The 22,196-nt window shown below is 39.6% G+C and overlaps 1 protein-coding gene and 1 long non-coding RNA gene across 4 annotated transcripts in view; one reads left to right on the top strand and one right to left on the bottom strand.

Moving 5' to 3' along the window:
• Positions 1-22,196, top strand: part of ADGRB3 (adhesion G protein-coupled receptor B3) — an 884,190-nt gene that overhangs the window by 66,462 nt on the left and 795,532 nt on the right. The window lies entirely within an intron of this gene.
• On the bottom strand, positions 150-20,545 carry LOC102411933. The gene is made up of 3 exons (XR_006542512.1): positions 20,408-20,545; positions 20,145-20,241; positions 150-284 (listed from the first exon to the last, which is right to left on the bottom strand). It is a non-coding gene; the product is annotated as an uncharacterized LOC102411933 (long non-coding RNA).

The raw sequence follows: 22,196 nt of genomic DNA, 5'->3' as shown, positions 1-22,196 counted from the left end.
TTCCAGGCAAGAGTACTGGAGTGGGGTGCCATTGTCTTCTCCGTGGGGTACCTATTGCTCAAAAAATCCAAACTCTCTGATGGGGTTTCGCCAAAGCATGTTTACAGGCCAGTTGAAGGAGGCTGGTTGCAGGGTATGTGATCAGCTATGCACAGTTTTCTGACTGGTTGATGGTGAGGTAACAGGGTGATGTCACAGGGGTTAACATCAGGCTCCAGTAAGTCTGGGGGCTACGTGCTCGTGGTCAAGTAGTTAACTTCTTCCACTGGGTGAGGTTTTAGCATCTATAAGACAACCAAAGAAATGTACATCACATACTGTTATCTGTGTACTTCACGGAGGAACCAAAGATTCTGTGACTGCATTTGGCTGATAGCCTGTTTGCATTGTTATTTATTCTCCTGATCTGACTGCTACTCTTGTTCACTACCTGTTCACATCCTTTCAGTCATTAAGTATGGAGGCAAGACTTTGTGACTCAGGTGGGGCCCGGGAGACTTCAGCTCTTCTGCAGGCAGAGGACATGTGGGGAGACGTCTGTCCTGGGAAGGCCCATAGGGGCCTGCTCGGTTATAATATGAAGTCATACAATCATGCAATATTGAGGGATTTATTACTAAACATGTTTGTGAAGAATGCATATTTATCAAAGGGCAGTGAATTATATTTTAAGCACACAATGAATCCTCGTGCAAACACAGACCCCTGACATCCTGGCCAGCCTTCAGACAGCATTTTGATGGCCTCTTCTCATGTCCTTTGACATTCCTGGTCCTTATACTTACAGCTCCTGCACTATCAGCTTTCCAGGTGGCGCAGTGGTAAAGAATCCTTTTGCCAATGCAGGAGATGCTAGAGATGCATGTTTGATCTCTGGGTGGGGAATATCCCTGGAGGAGGAAATGGCAATCCACTCCAGTATTCTTGCCTGGAAAATTCCATGGACAGAGGAACCTGGTGGGCTACAGTCCATAGCATTGCAAATGGTCGGACATGACTGAGGGTCTGACCTGCACCATCGACTTCCTAGAGATCACTCCTGAGTCCTCATCCAGTGTGTTGATGAGGATAGGCTTTCGTGGGTGTGACTGAAACACCCTTCTCAGCCAGGGAGAGGCGGCCTTGCCTTTCCTCCCTGAGTTCCTGGATAGTGCAATCTGAGAAGTGAATAATTAGTGTGGGTGCAAATCTTAGCCTTTATGTGCTACTGAGCTGCTGGGAGCAGTGTGTGGGGCTAACTGCAATTCTGGTGTGTGTGTGGGAGGTTTGTCCCCGAAAGGTTTGGAGATATTATAATGCCCCTTTGTTTGTGTGTTTTTGAAGCATGGAAACATAGCTTAACATATATTTAGGGGCTACAAGTTTCCTCCTCTAAAAATTTAAATCTTGAAAGGACTCCTTTTTGGGTGACATAATAATAGGTTTGCTGCCATCAGAATGAATGTTTCTGCCCACTGCTATGCTTTCCATAAACAAAATCAAATTCCTTTATGTTTTAAATATATAGAAAAACTTAGAAGAAAAGTTTGCATTTCTAACCTCTGAATAATGTTAAATCATTGGTTCACTTGGGGTTATGGATGAATGTAGATCTTTGATTTAGAAAAGCTTCAATTTGATTCACTTGACTGGTTTTCTGAGATTGAGTTTGATCCCCAAGCCTATCTTTAATATTATGCGCTTGGATAGGAACTCCCTTGTGTAGGAATAAATACCTTTACACAGATTAAACTATTGATAATTCTATTTGGTATGTAGCATACAATGGGCACCTCAAATATGACAGTTCCCTTCTTTAATATTTTCACCATGTTTGATTATTTTCTGTCTGTTTTCCTATTCATTTCGTAAAGAAGCCACTCTGGGTTATGCTTTATTTTACTTTTTTCTTTCATCCTACTTGGTTACGTGGTGATCTTTCTTGCAGCATTGAGTGTATGAGATCTGCCAGCATTCAGTGGGTATTCTGTGAGAGTTGTTCCACACGTAGATGTATTTTTGAGTATTTTTAGGAGATAACCTCCACGTCCTTCTGTTCACCATCTTAATCTCCACCTCTGGGTTATACTTTTCTTAACGAAAGGAATAAATTATTCAAACAATTAAAAAAGACTAGCAATAATCATTTTATGAAATGAAGAGAATATTTTTTTCTAGACAAGTAGGTGCTTTAAAAATGCCACATTATTTTACATCTTTTAAGGTCTTGATACATATTTGCCAAAAATTCTTTTCACTGATTTTCATTCATTTATTATTGCCGTAGACTTTAGGACAAAGTAGATTAAAATACTCATAGGTTTAGATGTAATCATGTGCCCATCTTAGTTGTAGGGGTATCTGTTGAATACTTCAATGGATCTTAAAATGGAATGTGTTGTATAGAGGACAGGACTGTTTTTCTTAAATCCTGCCTGAAGCGTGGTAGTCACTGTGGTGGTTTTCTCATCATGTTTGCTGTCTTCTCTCTGAAAATAGCTGCTGACTTTGCAGGCACCTAAGGCACAGCTGCAGGAACCTTCCAGAGCCTCAGAGCAAGGAACTTGAATTTGGTCAATTGATAGATGAATATTCAGTGTCTGAGGTTTATTCCTCTAGGGAAAATTTTAAAATTTATGTGTCTGTGAGTCTCAGAAGCTTATATACACTGGTGGAAATTTCGTTACCTCCAACTATCTCAGTTAGTGGACTTCCCAGGCTGAAGACCATGTATTTAAATTTAATGTATTAAATATGCACCCACCCAAGTGTAACAGATTTGAAAAGCATCAATTCTTTGTTACTTTCATATTCAGCTGTATTAGGTATGATGGCAGTCATTGGAAAGACATTAATATAATTTTATTAAATTCATATTTCATGTCATTAATAAATTCATAAGTACATATTTTAAATTACAGATTATTTCAGCACATGGAGAGCTATAATGGGGTCTAATGTTAACAGGAAATAATAATAGCAAGCATTTATTAAAATGCCAATTTCTATGTCTGAGAGTGAGTACTATCCTAGGCCTTAATTAAAAGGACCAGAATTTATAAATATCTAAGTAAATTTCGCCCTCATTTAAAACACATATCTGGATTGCTTACAAATTTCAAATGCAGTATCTTTTTCTAACAGATACTAATGAATTCAATGAAAGAAGCTAGATCTTAATGCACAAATGATAGCATAGAGGATTGACAGAAAATTGCTGTATGTACACAATTACACACCTGTGTATGTACACACTCATATATACTAAATCTATGATGTATTCCAATATTTACACCACACTATAATTATGAAAGAAAGAGGATTTTAATATTTATTCCTAGAATAATTTCAAATATATTCCCTAGGAAACTTAAAATAGGGTAAACATTTCCTAATGTTTCAAGTAACTATGCAAAATCTCTTGAAATCAGTTTTTTTTAGAGTCCATTAACTTTGATGTCATTTAAAATGCTGTTTACATATGGAATAACTACTTTGATTATTCCCTAGAATGTTAATTTTGTGTTTAGAGTAATGAAATCTGCTTTCTTCCACATTTAAAATTGCAGAGGGAAAAAAAAAAGGCAAAGAAGAGTACTACTGAAAGCTTGGATATTGAAAAAATGTGATCCATGCTTCTCAAATGCTGTTTATGCTACTAAACTTCTCAAGTGCTTTTTTTTTTTTTTTTTAAGAAGTTAGGAACTACATTGAAATGTTCCAGATGTTATACCGTTTCTGGTTAGAAAATACCTGAAATATGCCAGAGGTTAAAGTTGTGCTGTAGCTACCCAAAAGCCCATGAAACACACATTCATCAGCAATGATCCTTAACTAATGTTGAAATCAAACTAGCAAGGGAAACCTTAGGGATATTTTGCGATGGTTTTTTGAGACCAATATATCTGTTGGAATTTATCAGACATTTCATTGCTCTATGTGTTACTAGAATTTGAAATTGATAGAATTTTGAAACTCAATATCATTGTTTTAAAAAGTTTGCCTTTTCACTCTCACTCCTCCTTTGAGATTTTAGAAAATGATTTTCCTTACTGCAAAGGGGGCTGTAAAGCGAAATGAAAGTGGAGGCTACTCGTGCAGAGAGCGTTCCCTCCTTAAAAATGTCAACAATGAAATAATGTTTTCAAAAGGGCTCTTGAGATGACATATCTAAAACCACATACAGAAAAAAAAAAGCTGTTGGTTGGTTCTGTGACTGCTCAGCTTCATGGAATCAATTCAAGGAAATTTAGAAGCTGCAAACAGACAGCATGTTCAATTTTAAAGGTAACTGAGTTTAAGGAAGGAAATAATAGTGGGAAATTGCTGTAGATCAGATTTTTCTTAATAAAAATCTCCACTCTGTTGTGAGTTTAATGGGTGATATAGTTCATTGACCGCATTTTTCCTCATATGTCCCTATAATTCCAACTCTAGGGCTTCAGCTTATGAAAATGAATTGTGTAACACAGAGAGTAAATGAAATGAATTACCAGGCTTGGGATTTGGCCATCTATCGAAACATACCCCGTATGTCATGAGTCTCGTGAAAAGAACATTGCAGTATTTTATGGATAGTCTTCAACATTTAAGAAATTATTGAAAAGACAGTGCTAGAATCTTCCATATTTTATAATATTAATCAGTTAACTAGAACATAGCACAGTCACTCCTGATTCCTTAGCAACAGTTTTGGATTTGAGTAAAATTAAGTAATGCACGATACCCTCTATTCTTTAGTGTTTTTTCCAATTATGTACATTGGTTTTTTTATTTTCATGTATATTTGTGCCTGTGAACTGCTAAAATAATTTTTTTTCATCCTGAACTTATGATATCAGCAGGACTGGATGTTCTATACTAATCGACAAATTAGGTGCACATTAATCACCAGGAACACATGGCACCTACCCCCAAATTTGGAAAGCATTCAAAAGTATCATTTGTGAATTTGGCACTGTTGACAAAATGGCCTTTTTTTTTTTTTTTTTGGGCAAGGCATAATGCCAGGGGCCTGGTGAATTGACGTATTAAACCCTATTTGTAAGGAAGTATGAAGGGTATGAGTATCATTTCTCAACTTGGGTGGTAAGACATATAGACCCATTTGGAATCACCATCAATTAGAATGGCAGAAACCCAACTTCAGTGACTTTCTGATCCAATCCTTGCCTCTCAGCTCCCTGAGATTTATCCAAGTTTGAGGTAACTGGTGTTAAGATATTGTTATGGAAGTGGGGTGGAGGGAAGATGTGTGTGGGAGCTTATCTGTCTTGTTTTCGGTCCTCTGCCTGCGTACACAGAGGTCTGCTGAGATGGCCGTCACGCCATATGGCCCCCGATTATGTTTCCCATAGATAACCTCAGGGACGTGCTGTGTTTGTGTCAGATCAGCCTCTTCAGGTCTGGTGCCCTCTCCCTTTTCATAGTTGGCAGTCATTTGACTGCTCCCAAGCTACATCAGGGAAAGGAAGTACAGCCTTTGTGCTTTTCAAAATCCCAGCAATTGCCTACTTCTGCTGCATCTCGGGATCCCTGAATTGGAATCCTCTCCCTCCCCAGACCATGGTTTCGGTCTTTAGAGAACACATCAGTCTCATTAAGCTCTCTTCTCCTCAATGTTGTGGGTACATCTGAGACTTCTATGTGCTCATGTGTTTAAACTTTCAAAAATTAAAATCAGGAATACTTCTTTTCTATGTTGGGTTATTTTCCATCTCCTGCTATCAGGCAGCAGGCATAGTATAGTCTGTTGTTCAGTTCAGTTCAGTCACTCAGTTATGTCCAACTCTTTGCGACCTCATGGGCTGCAGTACGCCAGACCTCCCTGTCCATCACCAACTCCCAGAGTCCACCCAAACTCTTGTCCATTGAGTTGGTGATGCCATCCAACCATCTCATCCTCTATCATCCCCTTCTCTTCCCACCCTCAATCTTTCCAAGCTTCAGGGTCTTTTCAAATGAGTCAGCTCTTCCCATCAGGTGGCCAAAGTATTGGAGTTTCAGCTTCAGCATCAGTCCTTCCAAAGAACACCCAGGACTGATCTCCTTTAGGATGGACTGGTTGGATCTCCCTGCAGTCCAAGGGACTCTCAAGAGTCTTCTCCAACACCATAGTTCAAAAGCATCAATTCTTCTACACTCAGGTTTCTTTATAGTCCAACTGTCACATCCATACATGACCACTGGAAAAACCATAGCCTTGACTAGATGGACCTTTGTTGGCAAAGTAATGTATCTGCTTTTTAATATGCCGTCGAGGTTGGTCATAAGTTTCCTTCCAAGGAGTAAGCCTCTTTTAATTTCATAGTCTGTTGTGGTGCTATCCATTCGATGTGCTGTGATGATCCTCTATCTGAGCCATTCAGTATGGCAGCCCCTGGCTACCTGTGCCTGTTGGTCGCTTGAAGTGTGCTCAGTGTGACTCAGAAACTGAAGTTTTAATTCTGCTTGGTTTTAATTTACAGGTAAATTGCCACATGTGGCCAGTGTCTAGCAGAGGCAACTGCTGGAATGTGGAGAAATGACAAAGCTTTTAAAGAAATGACTATATTCCTAAATATCTTGCAGTCCTAAAATCATGTCTGGGAAGTGCTATATGGCATGTCAGATATGAATTTGACTCATTGTGGCTGAGACTGCTTGCAAGAAAACTTTGTCCCTCTTTCTCAGTAGATACTCCTTGTGCTCCTCTGTCACTGATGGGTGCAGGCGGCTGGGAGGGGGAGCAGATGGGAACAAACCTAAACTTTCAGTGAAAGATCTCTTCTGACTAAATTCCCCATCTTTCATGAGACTCCTTTCCTTTATTTTCCAAGAAGGTATCGGGATGTGAAAGAAAGCCTACAGATAGGTGTTCTTGGGATGGGAACGGGTCCCCTGGATTGCATGCAATCTCTGTGTCTCTTGGTCTCCTAGACACTGGGACTGGAGAGGTCTGGTGTCTGGGCACGGCTTACCCCCCACTGCCAAAGTCCACAGCAGCTGGGACTCCCAGTCTGTTCTTGGTGCCTCTCACTGTTGGTCACCTCTGCTAGTCTGAGGGGATCAGACTGCTGGTGTCTTGGTCGGCATCAGTGAAGATCTCTGAGAGTCCAAATAGTCTCTGCATCATTTCCCAGAGTTTTGGATCCTATAGAAGCAAAAAACAGCCTGTAGCACATTAAATGCGGTGGGAGGAGCCTCTGGCTCAGGTGTTCTTGATGTCTCAGTTCAGTCGCTCAGTCCTGTCGGACTCTTTGCGGCCCCATGAATTGCAGCACGCTAGGCCTCCCTGTCCATCACCAACTCCTGGAGTTCACTCAGACTCACGTCCATCGAGTCAGTGATGCCATCCAGCCATCTCATCCTCTGCTGTCCCCTTCTCCTCCTGCCCCCAATTCCTCCTAGCATCAGAGTCTTTTCCAATGAGTCAACTCTTCACATGAGGTGGCCAAAGTTCTGGAGTTTCAGCTATAGCATCATTCCTTCCAAAGAAATCCCAGGGCTGATCTCCTTCAGAATGGACTGGTTGGATCTCCTTGCAGTCCAAGGGACTCTCAAGAGTCTTCTCCAACACCACAGTTCAAAAGCATCAATTCTTTGGCGCTCAGCCTTCTTCACAGTCCAACTCTCACATCCATACATGACCACTGGAAAAACCATAGCCTTGACTAGACAGACCTTTGTTGGCAAAGTAATGTCTCTGTTTTTGAATATGCTATCTAGGTTGGACATAACTTTCCTTCCAAGGAGTAAGTGTCTTTTAATTTCATGGCTGCAGTCACCATCTGCAATGATTTTGGAGCCCCCAAAAATAAAGTCTGACACTGTTTCCCCATCTATTTCCCATGAAGTGATGGGACCAGATGCCATGATCTTCGTTTGCTAAGTGTTGAGCTTTAAGCCAACTTTTTCACTCTCCTCTTTCACTTTCATCAAGAGGCTTTTTAGTTCCTCTTCACTTTCTGCCATAAGGGTGGTGTCATCTGCATATCTGAGGTTATTGATATTTCTCCTGGCAATCTTGATTCCAGCTTGTGCTTCTTCCAGTCCAGCGTTTCTCATGATGTACTCTGCATATAAGTTAAATAAGCAGGGTGATAATATACAGCCTTGATGTAGTCCTTTTCCTATTTGGAACCAGTCTGTTGTTCCATGTCCAGTTCTAACTTTTGCTTCCTGACCTGCATATAGGTTTCTCAAGAGGCAGGTCAGGTGGTCTGGTATTCCCATCTCTTTCTGAATTGTCCACAGTTTATTGTGATCCACACAGTCAAAGGCTTTGGCATAGTCAATAAAGCAGAAATAGATGTTTTTCTGGAACTCTCTTGCTTTTTTGATGATCCAGAGGATGCTGGCAATTTGATCTCTGGTTCCTCTGCCTTTTCTAAAACCAGCTTGAACATCAGGAAGTTCACGGTTCACGTATTGCTGAAGCCTGTCTTGGAGAATTTTGAGCATTACTTTACTAGCGTGTGAGATGAGCGCAGTTGGGTGGTAGTTTGAGCATTCTTTGGCATTGCCTTTCTTTGGGATCGGAATGAAAACTGACGTTTTCCAGTCCTGTGGCCACTGCTGAGTTTTCCAAATTTGCTGGCATATTGAGTGCAGCATTTTCACAGCCTCATCTTTCAGGATTTGAAATAGCTCCACTGGAATTCCATCACTTCCACTAGCTTTGTTCGTAGTGATGCTTTCTAAGGCCCACTCACTTCACGCTGGCTCTAGGTCAGTGATCACATCATCGTGATTATCTTGGTCATGAAGATCTTTTTTATACAGTTCTTCTGTGTATTCTTGCCACCTCTTCTTAATATCTTCTGCTTCTGTTAGGTCCATACCATTTCTGTCCTTTATCGAGCCCATCTTTGCATGACATGTTCCCTTGGTATCTCTAATCTTCTTGAAGAGATCTCTAGTCTTTCCCATTCTGTTGTTTTCCTCTATTTCTTTGCATTGATCACTGAGTAAGGCTTTCTTACCTCTTCTTACTATTCTTTGGAACTCTGCATTCAGATGCTTATATCTTTCCTTTTCTCCTTTGCTTTTCGCTTCTCTTCTTCTCACAGCTATTTGTAAGGCCTCCCCAGACAGCCATTTTGCTTTTTTGCATTTCTTTTCCAGGGCGATGGTCTCGATCCCTGTCTCCTGTACAATGTCACGAACCTCATTGGTGTCTAGACCTCTGGAATTCCTGTTGTGGCTTCTCTCAGCCCTTACGATATCTGGCTGAGATCAAAGTGGTAGTCAATTGATGGGGTCTGTTTATCTGAATCTCCTCTTCTCCTCTGGAGGCTTTCTCTTCATCTTCCTACCTGGGTAGAACTTCTCTGAAATTCTGTTGTCAGTGGTTTATAGTAACCTTTCATGATCTGAATTAGCCAAGCTTGAGTTTTAATGTTGGGTTCTGCAACATTGTATGGAAAAGCCTGAATGAACTTCTTGAGCAACCCAATACTCAAAGGGAACTTCTAAATTTATCATTTTCTCTTTAGAGAAAGCATGTTTGTTTTTGTTTTTTTTTTCACAGATTATTGTGTCACTGTGAAATCAGCTGTTTTTGAAATTCAAAGTAAAAAGTTTTTCCTGCATTAGAAAAAGGACATATACAATGATATTAATAATGCAATCTCTGAATTTGAGGTTTGAAATTTTTTATACTTTGCTATATTTTTGAAGATTGACTTTTGTCACTTTTATATCCTAAAAAAAGAAAATCTGAAAGTGAAAGTTATGAAATTTTTACCACCTCATTTAAAAGTAAAGCACAAACCACAACTGAATTAATGAAATAGGATAAAGAAGCTCCTGGAATTTGATATCTTATTGTTGTGACAAAAAGCAAATCTCCTGAGCTTCATTTTAAAATGTTTCAAATGTTGAGAGTCAAATGTTTGACATTACATGAAAAATTCTGAATCATAAACATGTAATTTTAGTCCTAATGATTATAAGTAATTAAGGGACAATTTCCAGTCTGGCTCCAAAGAGTTGAACATTAAACAGTTTTAGAGATCATAAAGTGTATAGTCCCTTTGTTGAGAAAATTAGCCATTAATTTGTACATTATAGAAGATTGATATAAAGCACATTTAGCCAAAATGTAGTTAACTTTACTTGAGCTTTAAAGTAAGTCTAGAAAGCCCCAGATTGTTTTGATTAATTAAAGGACAGCTCATTCTCCTGTAAATCGGTGCCATCATAGTATGGTGCTTCTTATTTTGGAGAATTATCACCTGTCAGCTTAGTCAGTGGGAGAATAATAAAAAGGCTTCAGATGATGTAAAGAATCCTATGAAGATACACTGTGAGGGACTGAGCATGGGATGGATCAAGCCTGAGATCAAAATGTCCAACCATGATTTTATGTTAAGAAGAATACAGCTTTCAGTACTTAAACCTAAAAATTAATACTATTATTTTTGGTGCAATATCATTTTTACATGTATGTTGACACAGGTAAATTTCATAAAATTGCTGTTTCATTTTAATTAACCAGAGAGAATGTGGTTATTAATAATGGCATAAAAGTATACTGGAGAGAGAGGCTGATAGGAAAGCAAATAGCATTGGTATTTATTCCAGTCTGTGGATTAGGGAAAGGTCCGTGGAGGATACGATGATGTCATCAGCCTTTGTGACTCTGGTAAAACAAAGCAGCAAGATGGACACAGGCATAGGAGTAGATCTGGGCACATATATAATTTGTGCTAAGCTTCGCAGGTGATTTTTATGCCTGTCTAGTGCAGTTCAACGTAGAAATCTCTAACTATTCTGTAGTTTTTTTCCCTCCAGAAGAACAAATTAATATTAACAATATTGTTTTAAAAGAAAAGATTTACCTATAATGAAATAGTTTCCTTACACACTATGTATTTTGGACCACAAATACTGAAGAATCGAGTTCCATAATATGAATGGACACAAGCTCTTCCCTATTTAATACAGCTGGGGAAACTTATTCTTTGAATTAATGCTGTACAATTTGCAGACACTTCAGGCTAATTTTAGACTGATGTATCTATTTATGTAAATTATGGCTTCGGAGGGGCTTCCCTTGTGGCTCCGCTAATCCTCCTGCAATGTGGCACACCTGGGTTTGATCCCTGGGTTGGGAAGATACCTTGGTGAAGGGAAAAGGCTACCCACCCCAGTTTTCTGTCCTGGAGAATGCCATGGACTGGAATTCCAGTACAGTCCATGGTGTTGCAAAGTGTCCCACATGACTGAGTGACTTTCACTTTCACTTTTCTCTCTCTTTTAACCACATCTTGGTTCTGAGTTCTTGATTGGCAACTCATTTTTTTTCTGTGCTGTAAAAGCCACTTAAATTGGCTGTTCATTATTGTTCTGCCTCAAAAAAAAAAAAAAAAAAAAAAAAGGGGGAAATCATAAGTTTCCCAGATCAAATGCCACAGACACATGACACCAAGAAAATTCACCTGTTCCACTTTCACCCGTTGTCCTAGTCATTCTTTAAAGATAGAGATGGTCTTCCTACACACTTGAGGTTTTTCAGTTCAGTTCAGTTGCTCAGTCGTGTCCGACTCTTTGCGACCCCATGAATTGCAGCACGCCAGGCCTCCCTGTCCATCACCAACTCCCAGAGTTCACCCAAACTCTTGTCCATTGAGTCGGTGATGCCATCCAGCCCAGGTTTTTAGTTTGTGTTAATTTTGTTCCAAACTGGAAGAAACAAAAGAGGCTGGGGAGGATTGATTCTGGTTTGTAAGCAGCTGTAAGTTGTCTTTCAATCTGCATATTGTACTTTATATATAAGTCTCTGAGTACATTTACTTGATTCATCCAATTATTTTTAAACTTCTTAAAGAATTGCTTGTTGAGAGGCAGCCTGTTGTGGGGATACTCAATCCTTCCACCACTGCCCCCCACAACCCAGCCTAGCACAGGAATGGGCTAGGGAGGGACCTGAGGGCCAAAAGGGAACACTGATGAGCTTCTTTAGAGTTCAGTATTAAGAGTCCTTTAATATTTCCAACCCATTAATGTGTATGAAGCTGAGAGACTCTAGCTAATCAGCCAAGGTAAAAGTATTAATATCATAAATTTCTCATGTTAATATTTTCGTCTTTTGGAACCACTTAGAGTGGTTTCTGTTTTCCTAACAGTGTTTCTGTTTTGGAAATTGTCTGATGCACTTGGCTGAAATATAAAATATGTCAGAATTCTGGGTACATTTATGTGTAGTTAGAACTGGCATACCATTTGTGTCCTTTTGACCATTATTTCACAGAGTACTTAGAATAGATGATTTTTTAAAAATATGTAAAGTTGAACTTGTAGCAGTATTATTGAAAGTGCCTTCTAGTAAAACATGGATTTTAAAAATAATTCAAAGGATTGAATAAATGTAAAAAAATCATTATTGGGGATTCCTAGGTGTTTCAGTGGTAAAGAACCCACCTGCCAATGTAGGAGATGCAGTTATAATCCCTGGATAGGGAAGATCCCCTGGAGAAGGAAATGACAACCCATTCCAGTATTCTTGCCTAGAAAATCCCATGGACAGAGGAGTCTGATAGGCTAGTTCCCGGGATGGCAAAGAGTCAGACACAACTGAGCATACATACACACACACAATAAACCATTATGTTTATAATTTGATATTTTCAGTTTATTTTAAAAGGCATAAAAATGATATGGTTTGATAGTTGTTGGGAAAGATTGATAGGACGTGATATTAATCAAGCAAGTGTAGTAATGGTAGAGTTAAGGTACAGCTGCAGCTGTTTACTGGAAAAATCTTTCAAATTTGCTGTATGTTTGAAAAGTTCATGATAAAATTATAGAAAAAAGTCAAATTTTGTAGATTCCAAACGAGGTCAGTTTTGACACTCAGAATCAGTGATTTATGGTTCATAATCAATATTTTGTTCTCCTGGAAGAAAAGCAAAAGTGTTAGTCACTTAGTCATGTCCAACTCTTTGCAACCCCATGGACTGTAGCCCACTAGGCTCCTCTGCCCATGGGACTCTCCAGGCAAGAATACTGGAGTGGGTTACCATTCCCTTCTCCAGGGAGTCTTCCCGGCCCAGGGATTGAACCCAGGTGTCCTGCGTTGCAGGCGAATTCTGTACTGTCTGAGTCACCAGTAATGCCCCTAATTAGCTAAAAGTTAATAAGAAAAACATGCTTAAATACAATTTAAACAGTCTTTTTTATACACTACCACTGTTTTGTAGGACTTCAAATAACTGTAACTTTGAAATTTTGGGAGCATCATCATATATTCAAAAAGGCCAGATTCATAATTGATATGTAAGAAATTAACATTATTATTCACTTCACATAATTTCTCAGAGCAATTATGGCTATAACTGAGGACCTTTTTATCCATTCATCTGCTGGTGGACACTTGGGTTGTTTCCATGTTTGACTGTTGTGAATGATGCTGCATGAACATGGAAGTACAAATATCTTTTCACTAACCTGTTTTCATCCCATTTGGTTATATACCCAGAAGTGGTATTGCTGGATTGTAAGGTAGCTTTGTTTTTTTTTTTTTTTTTAAGTTTTAAAATATCAGTCCTCAGTTTTCTAAATGAAATGTTTTATAGTTGCTTGAATTCTTGAAATATTTTATAATATGCATGTGGTACATTTTACAATGTATTAGTTTTATAGTAAAAAAATTAAGATATAAAAATGAAGGTGATGAGCACACACTACAGAGAGTTTAAAAATTAGAGGAAAATTGTAGTTCTGTTTAATTTTTTGAGGACTCGCCATACTGTTTTCTATTTGTCTGCATTTAATTTACAGGTAGTCCCAAATTTTTTTTTTAAATAAAATATAAGAAAGATACCCCTGGAATACTGAGGTAAGTATGGCATCAAGTAACAAGGCTTATTAACCTCATGTATCATATATCTTTGTTGTTGTAAAAATTTTGCTCTGTTTTTAAATTTGGGGCATTTAGAGAATAATGCTAACCTGATTATCATTCTCAAGTGAGCTTTCAAGAGTTCATTAAAAGTTAAGATGAGAACAGCATGCTCTACGAAGCAGCTATTTTTAACAGAAACAAATTTGAATTCACCTACTTTAAAGCTTTTCACTCTTTTTAGAAAATATTTCCGTCAATAATTTTTAGATTATATAAGTCTATTGAGGTCGCAGTTTATAGACCCATCTCACAATGATCTGACATTTTTGCATCTTGGCTAAATTCATGAGAACCAAAATTCTTTCTCTTCAAGGGCAGTCCAAATAGAGAAGCAGAGTATATAGGTTTGCTTTAGATAACAAAGAAGCAAACAACCAAAGTCTCAGAATGTTCAGTTAATTGACAATCCTCAACTGTATATATTTATGCTTTGATTTGGTAAAAATATTTTGCCGTGTGGAAGCCTCCCTTTGGGGCAAAGGGCTCCTTTTAAAAGTGAAAGTTTTAAATTCCATTAAAAAATAAAATCCTGTAACAAGAAGTATACTTTTGTCTTGAATTTAAATGAAAAAAAATAAAAACCAGTCACTGAAAGCTGTAACATCTTCTTAGTAATTTAGTGATATCGCAGAATATCTTTTACATGTATTTATCATTATTGGAAATTATTTTTGAGATCACAAATACATTTAAAAATAGTTACTGGGCTATATTTTTGAAATGTTGTGGCTGGAACAGATCATGGATCTTTTTCTCTGGTTCCCTTTATCTGGAATGTGCTTACTTTGTTCTGTGGTACCAGCTTAGAGTCACTTTTTCTTGGTCTGTCTCCTTGTCCCTGAAGGAAACTGTGGCTCATCTGTGTTTTTTTTCCTCCCAAGTAAGTACCCTGTAGTGCTTACTTCCATGTTGACTCCTGTATTTTCTGCACTAGAACCTAAGCCTGATTTGGGCAGGTATTGTTTTATGCATGGCTCATTGGGCACTGTTTCCAGCCCTCTGAACACAGTAAGTGCTCAGTGAATTGGAATGCTCTCTCATATTCCAGAGGGCTGACTTACCCTCTGAAGCCTCCCTCTTCTCCAGGGTCATTTTGATGTCAAGCAGCATTGCAGTGGTCTCAAAAGAGAGAAAACTAATATCAGGGTCTTCCTCTTTCTTTCTCCATAACGTGCGTGTTTATTTGAAGAGCCATGGTGGAGTCTGGGTATATGACTCTACATCTCTCTGAGTCTTCCAGGAAGCAGATGCATACGTGAAGTTTTCATGGAAGAAAGTTTAAGGAAGGGGTCATTTAGAGGTGGAAAGGGTTGAGTTGACCAACCTGAGATGGGAAGTGCTCACTCAGGGACTAACTAGTATTAAAGGGAAAAAAACTGGACAATACTTATGGCAGCAAAACCAGCTTTTATTCAGGAACTATTGAAATAGAGGAAGAGAGTCCTGAGAACAAAGCTGGATTTAACTCTGAATACAGCATGGACAGTGGAGATTTATTGACCAGGGTGGGGTCAGTCGATGTAAAATTACTAAGTGGAGGAAGGAGAATGTTTGACTCAACTGACCCAACAAGATTTTTGCTGAAGGTGGGTTTGAGTGATCAGGTATCACCTAGGGGATCTAAGGATGAGGAACTTGGTCAGATATCGAGGTGATCCGATACTGAGGATGGGAAATTCTCTGTAAAGTGACTTAGCAGAATTTTTGCTACAATGGACAACACAGACATGGACATGGAAGTCTAAAAGTCGAGGTCTAGTTGAGGTTTTGGAGGCATCTGGCCGAAGGGAAGCTGTTACCACCTGCAGACCTGAGAGGCAGAGGGAAGGTCATTGCAGGAAGCTTGGGGCTTATAGGAGGCAACCACTGCCAGAATTCAGACCCAGTAAGGATGGGAGATTAAGTGGAGAGTAGATAACCCTAGTTGGCCAACCCAACAGGAGGCCAGGCAGCGAGGAAGCCCAGGCATAGAGGTCATTCTCTGGAGTGAAAGCCAAGGAGAAGAGGACACAGGAGACAGGAGGGGTTTGTGGAGACGGATCAGGCATACTCTGACTGGCTGAAGCCTTTAGACCGATTGTTCATTGCCTTGAAAGCTATTTTCTTGTCAATAAAATGTGAACAGTAAAACCTAATTTGTAATTGCAAAGTTGAAAGAAAGAAAATATGTAAGACACTTAGCATCAGTTCAGTTCAGTCTCTCAGTCGTGTCCGACTCTTTGTGACCCCATGGACCGCAGCACACCAGGCCTCCCTGTCCATCACCAACTCCCGGAGTCTACCCAAACCCATGTCCATTGAGTCGGTGATGCTATCCAGCCATCTCATCCTCTGTCATCCCCTTCTCCTCCTGCCTTCAGTCTTTCCCAGCATCAGGGTCTTTTCAAATGAGTCAGCTCTTTGAATCAGGTAGCCAAAGTATTGGAGTTTCAGCTTCAACATCAGTCCTTCCAATGAACACCCAGGACTGATCTCCTTTAGGATGTACTGGTTGGATCTCCTTGCAGTCCAAGGGACTCTCAAGGGTCTTCTCCAACACCACAGTTCAAAAGCATCAATTCTCTGGTGCTCAGCTTTCTTTATAGTCCAACTCTCACTTAGCATAAGTCACTATAATTTCCTTGTTCTTGGTGTTCTGAGCATAGGCATATTTTGAATCTCTGAGCTTCTAAACTTTGAACTTTCCTCTGATTGGAGAGTTACCACATACTTCAAAAATATCAAGAATGGGCTGAAGTTAAAGATACGGCAGTGTGGTTAATGCAGAAAAACAATTTAATTTGGTAGATTTAAACTTTTGCTTTACCTAGCCCATGAGAAAGAGATGCTGATTGTGAACAAGGAAGGGGCTCTGTGTGTGTACAGAATAGATGTCCGTCTGTGTGTCTGTGTGGCTGGGGCTTTTGGATAGTGCTCTGAGCCAGACTGGGGGTGTTCACATCCTGGATCTGCCACTTACTACCTCTGTGACCTTCAGCAAGTTACTTAACATCTCTGTGTGCTTATTTCCACATCTTTGAATATACGGGTAATGATGTCGTTTGTCATGGAATAAGATAAGATATACAAGTTCTGAGAACAAGTCCTGGGATGTAATAAATATTTATTCGATATTATTATTATTCCACAGATATGTAATTATTTTAATGCATACATGTTGTTATAGATCCACCCATAAGTAATTCAGTTATAATTAAGCTTGTTTTGAATAAAGGATTTTGCTGACAATAACTATACCCGTGACAAAAAGGTCTCTTTTTGTTTCTATATAGCCTATTTGAACTGATCATCTGATGGATTATATTGACATTAGCCTTGAAACAAAGCTGAAATAGAGTTTAAATTACATCTTTTTGGAGTAATTGTGCTCTGTAGATATTTTTCTTCCTAGCATTGCATCTGTTTTGTATATCCAAATGCCTTAAGAAACTCCTTTGGTTAAATATTTTTCTGTTAATGTGAAGTAAAATCATTTGTGTATTTATGCATGCATGTGTATATGTATGTATATGTATGTATATGTGTGTGTATGTTTATAAGAGATGATATTCAGGTATATATAATTTATTATTATAAAAAACTACACTCTGAAAATGAGTTTATATTTACCCTTATATCAGTTGTTTCTAGTTTACATGTTCAATTAATATAATCCAGTCAAATAGGCTAAAGATTAAAATATAATTTCATGTAAGTATGAGATGAAGTAATTATACTTATAAATTATTAAGAAATAACCTTTGTTCTTATTGAAAATAAATTTATCAAGTCATTATAATTGTATTAACTAATAAATGGGAGAATAAAGTTGGGTGAGTTAGTTTTAGGAGGAATTCTAGCAATATTACGATCTGTAAGAAATTATTCTGACCCCGACCCCCAGCCCCACTTGCACCCTGGTCAGAGTGATAACACCCAGTCAGTAGAAGTTGCTAAGTGGCCAGACAAGAAATTCAGGCAAGCTTTTATTGGGACCCCCGCTGCAGCAGTGAGTGAAAGTCACTCAGTCATGTTTGACTCTTTGCTATCCCAAGGACTGTAGCCCCCTGGCTCCTCTGTCCATGGAATTCTCCAGGCAAGAATACTGGAGTGGGTAGCCATTCCATGTTCCAGGGGGTCCTCCCAACCCAGGGATTGAACCCAGGCCTCCGGCATTGCAGGTGGATTCTTTACCATCTGAGCCACCCAGCAGAAGGGCAGTAAAAATGAGTAGCAGGTTCCCTTGCCTTCTCCCTAGAATGAGGTGAGTGGGTTCCTTATAGGGTGAGGGTAGGAGTGTTTCCAGGGGTCAGTGGTGAGTGCAGGGCCAAATGCAGAGTACCCTGCTTTCACTCCCAATACCCTGATTCTGTCCCCGCTTTTCAGAAGTGATGGATTTTTTTCTTTTTGGACTGTTTTGTATCTTGTTGCCCATAATTTGCCGGGACTGCATAGGTGCACAGTTATTTTTAGTCCCTTTTAGTTTCTTTGTGTTCTGTTGACTCAGGAGACATTTATCCAGGTACAGCACTGCAGTATCCCCAGTCCCCGGTCCCAGCCTGCCTCAAGAGCACTAGCCTGTTGTGCACACCTAAGAGAAAAACATTCCACCAACATTTCTAAAGGGCTCAGTTCATGGACACGTACAGTCCATAAAATTAGCAGAAGTTTGGAACATCTCCCAGTAAGTTTTTAAAATACAAAAACTAAAGATACTTCTAATGAAAGAGTTCTGCCTTTTGAAAGATCTTAACCACTGGCACCTGTGCTGAATATTTTAAAAAATATTTTGAATTATTTCAAGAGTAACTAAAGAAAAGATAATGGCTGACTCTTGATATATGTCAGATTTGAAGCTTCACTTGTTCTCATTTTTAAAATAGTTTTATCTTACAAAAAATTAAGCAAATGTTTCATAACTGGTGTGTTAACTTCTGAAAGTGAGCTTTTTTTTTTTAAAGATCTTGGCTCATATCAGTGCCTATTATCAATCTGTACCTAATTTTTTTACTTAATAGCAGCAAGAAAAAACTGTTCTGCCTCACTCAGGGGCACATACACTGGGGCTGGAATGAAAGGAAATGCATTTCTCAGGCACTCCTTGAGTGGGGATTTGTTTAAAATGTAGGTGGTTCTGCTTTAAAGCTCACTGCTCTGAACATTTTGAACCCTTTGCTTCATTAATTGCATTCATTCTGAAATACTTTTCAATTTAAAACAGGAGATAATTGTAATACCTTGAAGCAAATGAGATGTTATTTCAATAATTAAATCCAAAATGAGATGCCAACACATTAGCCCCGCTGCTGTGTCTGCCTGTTAATAGGGACTCGCATTCCCATTGGTCACACTGCTTCCTTTCTTTTCCAGTTGAGGTAGAAGTACTGCATACTAATCGTATTCTAATGTCTTTTATAAGAGGTAAAATGTGTGTGAAGCCCTATCACACTGTTTTAAATTAATCTAACTTTGCAAAAATTATAATAATTATATGACATGTTGCTTTCATCCCATGCAAATATGCATCAGATTTAAGAAAATAATTTTACATAACAATCGGGTTACTTGAATTCTAAGTGCATGCTTTCTCACTAATGAATTTGTTGGTAGAATCAGGAGGCTTTTTATTAGCTTTGTCAAGCTGCAGAAACTTTCAGTGTTTAAAATGGGCCTCAGCATTTCGGCTGAGAGTACAGAGCCTATGGTCTTGGAGGGTGTGTGATTGGCTATGCCAAGAGGAGAAAGCATCTATTTTCTCAAAATAGTGTGATATTTTGGAGGGGGTATATCATTTTCATCAGGGACACAGCTCCTATATTAAAATACTAAACTTGGATATGTTGTTTATATCAGACTACATAGGCAAACGGAAGTTTCTGTTTATAGAAGTGACCTAAATATATGATTTTTCTTAAAGAACTATTAATACTTCTGGTAAATTGGTTTTCCTTTCGGTGAAGATTTTTATGCTCTTTGTTTTCTAAGAAGCTAAAAACCACTTAGTTCTTCCTGCCCCTTATTTTAATGCTTGTTTATGCCCTATTATCTCAAATCTTACTATTTATATTATATATATATATAATATAATAATATTATTATTAATGATAATAAAAACCATAGTAAAAAATAACTGACACATTAACACTTACTGAATACTTCCTGAGTGATGGACTCTGTGCTTAATGCTTTGGAAGCTTACCGCCCCAGTCCTCACAAAAAAAACACATAAAAGGGATATTCTTATTATCTATATTTTCTAAGCAAAGAACCCAGGACTACTGGTGGTGGAGTCACTTACCTGATGTCCTGCAGCAAATGTGCACAGAGCTAGTCTGGCTCCAGGACTCCAGCTGTCAACTTCTCCATCATCCTGAGCTGACAGGGGCGGGTGGATGCTGAGAGAGCAGAATCAAAGATGGAGGTGGTGTTTTTTCAAAAGTGTTTCAAATATAACCTTTAACCTACACTCTTATCAGAAGAATCAGAGAACCCTCATCCCCTGCAAGCCCCTTTCCTCCGTGATTCTCTTTGTGGATTCCATTTTTTTGCCCCCTGGCTCACCGTGTCCTGCCTGTTCTGTCTGCAGCACCTTTTATCCTGAGTGGTTCTGAGTCTCTGCTCTTGTTACTCCCGTTTGTTTTGAGTGTAGCATTCTAGTGATTAGCGCCATCTGTTATTTGGGTTTATCTGGCTCTTCTCCTGGTGGTGGATGTGCTTTTCCTTTGTTTAAAGAAGAGTGGAGCTTTTGTTTCCCATGTGTACACCACTGTTACGATGTTTCTAGTTCAAGGCAGAATCTTCTTTCTTGCTGCCACAAGAAATTTGAAGGGCTGGCCTGGGAAGAGTGCTGGTGTACCGCCCTACCCCCGAAGGTGCGTCAGTAGGGATCTTCCCGGAGGCCAGCGGTGCCCATCCTTTTTGGCACCAGGGACTGGTTTCCTAGAAGGCAATTTTTCCAAGGACTGGGGGTGTGGGATGTTTTGGGGATGATTCAAGTACATTACAATATTGTGCTAATGATCTGTATTTGCAGCCATTGCCTAGCACTAGCATCACCCCCTCAGATCACCAGGGATTATAGTCTCATAAGGAGTGCACCACCTAGATCCCTCACGTGCCTGTGTGGTTCACAGTAGGGGTTCACACTGCTAGGAGAATCTAATGCCTCCATTGATTTGACAGAAGGCGGACCTCAGGCGGTAATGCAAGAGATGGTGAGCAACTCTATGTGCAGGTGAAGCTTCTCACCCTCACACCTCCTTGGTGGCCCAGTTCCTGACAGGCCCCAGCAGGGGCTGGGGACTCCCGTTGTAGGCCATTGTTTTACAGGAGCTGCTAATGATCAGAGGGCATCTCTGGCTTCCATCCTCCTTTCAGAGCCTTAGATTAGGGGATGGCTCTGCCTGCAGGCTTCCCATCCCTCCCCTACCTTAGGTTCAGCTGGCTGCGCTTCGTGGAAATTGAACTCCCAGACGTGTGCACTGATCGTTTTAAATCTTCCTGAGGCCTCACCCCAGGAGAAGGCAATGGCACCCCACTCCAGTGCTCTTGCCTGGAAAATCCCATGGACGGAGGAGCCTGGTAGGCTGCAGTCCATGGGGTCGCGAAGAGTCAGACATGACTGAGCGACTTCACTTTCACTTTTCACTTTCATGCATTGGAGAAGGAAATGGCAACCCACTCCAGTGTTCTTGCCTGGAGAATCAATCCCAGGGATGGGGGAGCCTGATGGGCTGCCGTCCATGGGGTCGCACAGAGTTGGACACAACTGAAGTGACTTAGCAGCAGCAGCAGAGGCCTCACCCCACCCCCTGCAGTAGTTTGCTTTCTGGGACCCCGTTGTCTTTCCTCCTTCCCTTCCATTTCTTGAAATAAACGAAAGACTTTGGTGAGAAAGTTCACTGTTGTCTTTCCTGCTCTTCATTCTGACCCCTCACACTGCTGTGAATTAACCCCAGGATTCTCCATCTTTAGCTGTACATTCTTTGTTTCCCACCCAGGGCAGGTCTCTTGATCTTTGTGAATGAAGACAGTTGATATGATCATTATCTTTCCAGATCCCAGATCCCCAACTCAGGGCCTTATTTCCTTCCTTCCACCAAGGCTGTGAACTGCTTGCATTTCTCTCTCCTTCTTTTATACCTATTCAAGAGTTTTCTTTGTCTTGGACTCCTTTCCCCTCCAGAAGATTGGTAAACTGTTTATAATTTCAAATCCCTCTTTCACAGGGCAGTTTTTTTTATAAACAACACAAGATGGTTTCTATTTTACATGAGTTTTTATGGTTAGCTCATAGGAAAGCAAACAGAATTTACAAAATTAGCAAATAATGAGTATCATAGAGATGCAA

Source organism: Bubalus bubalis, chromosome 10, assembly GCF_019923935.1.
Source record: "Bubalus bubalis isolate 160015118507 breed Murrah chromosome 10, NDDB_SH_1, whole genome shotgun sequence".
Lineage (NCBI taxonomy): Eukaryota > Metazoa > Chordata > Mammalia > Artiodactyla > Bovidae > Bubalus > Bubalus bubalis.
Note: the sequence above shows the minus strand (reverse complement) of the source record. Positions and strands in the feature narration are given on the sequence as shown.